The following is a 6,000-nucleotide window of genomic DNA, read 5'->3' on the forward strand; positions in this document are numbered from 1 at the left end:
GGGCTTGAACTTTCTAGCTCTCCCTGTAGATTTTGCGGTGATGTAGTGTCCCCATGAGTGACAGAACACTGAGCCAATCATGGCGCAACTAGAGCAGATTACCAACCCCTACGCTCTGTATTTTCCGCTGGCTTCCCCTCTACCACAGAAAACACTGAGCTAGGCTTAAACACCTGCATTTTGGAGCTGCCTTAAGAAAGCAAAAAAGAGACCATGTTTGTATGCAGTTTTATTACCTATTTTATTTTATTTTTTACATTGTTTGCAAATTGATATGTGACATATCAATGCTAAACAGGCTCTGCCCTACCTCTCCTGAATGACGTGTCGCCACTGAAAAGCAACCAGAGCAGAAATGGGCTACTCTTCATTTGACTGATGTAGCTGTCAATGTAACTGCTGTTTGACTTAACAGAACAATTGTATTTATTCCCAGTGCTGAGCTAGTAGTGTAAGTGACATTTAACATTGGCTAATGTTTTATCCCCTCTCAACTGAAATTCTGTCTGAAGAGAATTAACTAGCAAGCTAGTTAGTAGCTACCACAGCCAGTTCAGCTCTAGCCTTTAGCTATCTGTCAGACAGCAGTATTTAACAGCTGTTTTGTGTATGGAAATGTTTTGTAGCCTTTTTGTCCCGTTTCAACAAAAGTAAAATAACTTAGCTAGTTTTCACCAGTTGATGTACCATTAGAGCTAGCTAGTTCACTAACTTTATGTATTATTTTTGCCTCAAACACACTAGAACTGACTCAAATGATGGGGCGGCAGGTGGTGGTTAGAGCATTGGACTAGTAACCGGAAGGTTGCAAGTTCAAACCCCGAGCTGACAAGGTACAAATCTGTCGTTCTGCCCCTGAACAGGCAGTTAACCCACTGTTCCTAGGCCGTCATTGAAAATAAGAATTTGTTCTTAACTGACTTGCCTAGTTAAATAAAGGTAAAATAAAAAATACTAGCAGCCAATCGGTTAAAGACTGATATTCTGACGTTTGACAGCACAATGTGGTGGTGAGTTAAGACAATCATGATGTCATGACTGTCCTGCTCGGCTCAGGTTACCAATGACCACAATCCTGCAGAGAGATTTCACCCCCACCAGAGGAGAAGGTTCGATCTCAAGGGATAGGTAGATGGCGAATGTTATGACACCTCACACTCATTGTAAATCTAAGGCAGGAGACCAAATTATTTTGTACTCTCACTATGCATGCAATAATTGGACTTTCGTCAGCCACAATGACGATAGATGACGATAGATGGAATATGAAAATTTAATATGAATATGAATATGAAAATTAATGTCAGTTTTGTTATGTTATTAAAACTCAAAGAACGACGTTATAACAAAAACATTGTAACTTTAAGAGTTTTACTAATATGTGCTCTAAATTGAGTAAAATCCAGACCTTGCCTTGAAACTTGTTACGCCCAGAGAATTGCGGTTACGCCCACTTCTGAACCTAGCATTTAAGACATGTGAGTTAAGAATGACCATATCAGACTAAGTGACCCGAGCTGCAGCCAAGGTCTGAGTAGTCAACGAACCCAAAACGCAACACAAGGTTGAAGACAAAGGAACCCTTTTCTACCCATGCTACAGATGAGTAGCTGCGTCTAAGCGGGTGAATTCAAGCCAGACCACCCGGTCTCCACTCCCCATCCAATCGTGGTATCTACACTGTTTTCATTCCTACGGGTTACAGGGCTGGCTGTCCTCAGAAGACCCAATTTAGAACAAGGTCGAGGAATCAGACCACTAAGCCAAAAGGACACGGACATCGCGAGGACAACCAGAGAGTTGCACCAGAGAAGTGCGGCATTGAGTATGGCATCACTTCAGCGAGCAGGCCTTTCTAATCGACCTGGCCGGGGTATCCTGGAAGGATATTGATCTCATCCCGTCAGTAGAGGATGCCTGGATATTTTTTTTAAATGACTTCCTAACCATCTCAAATAAACATGCCCCATTCAAGAAATTTAGAACCAGGAACAGATATAGCCCTTGGTTCTCCCCAGACCTGACTGCCCTTAACCAACACAAAAACATCCTATGGCGTTCTGCATTAGCATCGAACAGCCCCCGTAATATGCAGCTGTTCAGGGAAGCTAGAAACCATTATACACAGGCAGTTAGAAAAGCCAAGGCTAGCTTTTTCAAGCAGAAATTTGCTTCCTGCAACACTAACTCAAAAAAGTTCTGGGACACTGTAAAGTCCATGGAGAATAAGAACACCTCCTCAGAGCTGGTCATGGGTGCACCTCAGCCAAGCTCAAGGTCCTAAACGATATCTTAACCGCCATCGATAAGAAACATTACTGTGCAGCCGCATTCATTGATCTGGCCAAGGCTTTTGACTCTGTCAATCACCACATCCTCATCGGCAGACTCGACAGCCTTGGTTTCTCAAATGATTGCCTCGCCTGGTTCACCAACTGCTTCTCTGATAGAGTTCAGTGTGTCAAATCGGAGGGTCTGCTGTCCGGACCTCTGGCAGTCTCTATGGGGGTGCCACAGGGTTCAATTCTTGGACAGACTCTCTTCTCTGTATACATCAATGAGGTCGCTCTTGCTGCTGGTGAGTCTCTGATCCACCTCTACGCAGACGACACCATTCTGTATACTTCTGGCCCTTCTTTGGACACTGTGTTAACAACCCTCCAGGCAAGCTTCAATGCCATACAACTCTCTTTCCGTGGCCTCTAATTGCTCTTAAATACAAGTAAAACTAAATGCATGCTCTTCAACCGATCTCTACCTGCACCTACCTGTCTGTCCAACATCACTACTCTGGACGGCTCTGACTTAGAATACGTGGACAACTACAAATACTTAGGTGTCTGGTTAGACTGTAAACTCTCCTTCCAGACCCATATCAAACATCTCCAATCCAAAGTTAAATCTAGAATTGGCTTCCTATTTCACAACAAAGCATCCTTCACTCATGCTGCCAAACATACCCTTGTAAAACTGACCATCCTACCAATCCTCGACTTTGGCGATGTCATTTACAAAATAGCCTCCAATACCCTACTCATCAAATTGGATGCAGTCTATCACAGTGCAATCCGTTTTGTCACCAAAGCCCCATATACTACCCACCATTGCGACCTGTACGCTCTCGTTGGCTGGCCCTCGCATCATACTCGTCGCCAAACCCACTGGCTCCATGTCATCTACAAGACTAGGCTAGGTAAAGTCCCCCCTTATCTCAGCTCGCTGGTCACCATAGCATCTCCCACCTGTAGCACACGCTCCAGCAGGTATATCTCTCTAGTCACCCCCAAAACCAATTCTTTCTTTGGCCGCCTCTCCTTCCAGTTCTCTGCTGCCAATGACTGGAACGAACTACAAAAATCTCTGAAACTGGAAACACTTATCTCCCTCACTAGCTTTAAGCACCAACTGTCAGAGCAGCTCACAGATTACTGCACCTGTACATAGCCCACCTATAATTTAGCCCAAACAACTACTTCTTTCCCTACTGTATTTTAATTTATTTATTTATTTTGCTCCTTTGCACCCCATTATTTTTATTTCTACTTTGCACATTCTTCCATTGCAAATCTACCATTCCAGTGTTTTACTTGCTATATTGTATTTACTTTGCCACCATGGCCTTTTTTTTTGCCTTTACCTCCCTTCTCACCTCATTTGCTCACATCGTATATAGACTTGTTTATACTGTATTATTGACTGTATGTTTGTTTTACTCCATGTGTAACTCTGTGTCGTTGTATCTGTCGAACTGCTTTGCTTTATCTTGGCCAGGTCGCAATTGTAAATGAGAACTTGTTCTCAACTTGCCTACCTGGTTAAATAAAGGTGAAATAAATAAAATAAATAAATTGAGAAGCAGAAACGGTCCACGAGGAGACTCCCATCGGAGACCTTCAACACGTAATTATATCATTATATTCATTATACCCATAAGAGCTGCAGTTCGGGGCAAGGCTAGAGTTAAAATAAGCATAGCTGACAAATACACCCAAATGTATATTTCTCTTGTGTACTTTCTCTCTTTTAAATCCCCATTTTGGGTAACATGCGCCAGAGTGGTTTGGACCGTCGTACTAAGTTCTAACCAATCGCCTAGACTGTGCTTTTGTGTATTTTTTATTATCATTTTAGCTGTCTAGTAAATATATAATCAACTAATATTGGTGTGGTACGAACTCACTGGTGGGACTCGGGTTTGTGCAGATTCCTGGATTATGCGACATTCAGAATGAGACTGTAGAGGAAATTGATTAATTAGCGACTGTTGTAAAATCGATATTCTGATATTCTTTGAGTTAATTTGGGAAATAGATACTCAGTAAAACTAATTTTCCCATGGTGCCCCAGGTTAATGAGTTAATAATTACCTGATTAATTTAATCACGCAATTATAAATCGTTAATCATTCGATGAGCAGCAGTCGTCACATTAACTAATACAATGTCACCACAATGAATACTATCGGAGATCCCCAAATGGGCACATTCATAGGCATTTGCGTGCAGGCCAGGTAGACTAGTCCTACTTCTATATGCCTAATCAGGTCCTTACTCAACATTGACAAAAGCTTTTCCAACAGAAGATGATGAATAAATTGAATAGAAAACTCATAAATGAAATTAAATAAACAATTCATGTTTCATTCCAGAATGTGCTCTACTGCCATTTCATGGGTATTCATTGTTTCATAACTTCATTGTGTGCATTGTGTGCTGTGTCTATCAATTCCCAATTACATCACCAGTAGTAGCTTACATTTATCTTTAATTCCCATAGTTAATCTGAAATGTTTGTTCGGTTATGTTAATTTCTGTTAATGCATTCAATATAGTAGTATTACTGTTTTGTTGTATAAATTATTGGAGACAGGAGCAGGAATACGTAATCGGTGGTTTTAATACTCCACCCAAAAATACAACCTGCCATAAAAGGCAAACGGATTAAGCCCAAAACAAACACGTGTACAAAAACACAGGGATGTAACCCAAACAAGAGAACGTGGTTAAAACCTCTAATAAATACATGGGACAAGACCCGTAATAACATGTGCACAACAATACATGGGACGAGACCCGTAATAACGAGTGCATGAAAGCCAACACACTAAAGCACAGGTCCAACGGACATGGGAACATTAACCGACCAAACAATAGTGAACAGAGGGCACATATATACAATTATTAATCAGGGGGAAAGGGAACCAGGTGTGCATAATGAAACAGTTCAGTGACGCCTAGAGGCCGGTGACGTAGACCTCCGGACAGAATGAGCAGCAGTATGGGGAAATCCATGACAATTACAGTCATTTACTGTGTTTTGCAGAAATCACAACCTATGCTACACTTGTGATGAAGAAGTTTCTGTCCGGAGAAAAGACTACTCTTGGTGGACCAAGATTTTTTTTTAGTAGAAATGCAGGAAATTAGCTTTAGATACCCCAAAAAGATCTAAGCAAGGACCCCTGCCAGGTTATTGCCACCCCACTTCTAAAACCAAAGTTGCACCCCTGCTTTGTGTTTTCCCTTAGTTATTAATAATTGTAATGTTATTCATAATTCAGAGGAAATACCTCCCTTTCCATCTGGCTCTCTACATCAGCTGTAAACAACAACATCCAACAGTTAACTCAGGCTGTTTGCCTGATAACTCATTCAAGCCTAAATACTGAGAGAGAAACTTATATATGTGTGTCACAGACTGGTTTTAACTCCACTTTGTCTACAAATTAATAATTGATAACCTATGTTGGATTCACGTCTCCATCTCAACCAAAAATCTAAATTAAAGAATATAACTAAATCAAATCAAATCAAACTTTAAAGGCGCTTTAAATAAACTTTGACTTCATTTAGTCCTATTCTTTAGCTTAGATTTTTGGTTGAGATGAAGAAGTGATTCCAACATATAAATGCTTTATATTTAGACAAACTGGAATTAAAGCCAGAGGTCAGTGGCACAGATGGAACTATCCAAGCAGAAGATACACGTACATCTCCTTCA

This window comes from Oncorhynchus clarkii, chromosome 23, assembly GCF_045791955.1.
Source record: "Oncorhynchus clarkii lewisi isolate Uvic-CL-2024 chromosome 23, UVic_Ocla_1.0, whole genome shotgun sequence".
NCBI classification, from domain to species: Eukaryota; Metazoa; Chordata; class Actinopteri; order Salmoniformes; family Salmonidae; genus Oncorhynchus; species Oncorhynchus clarkii.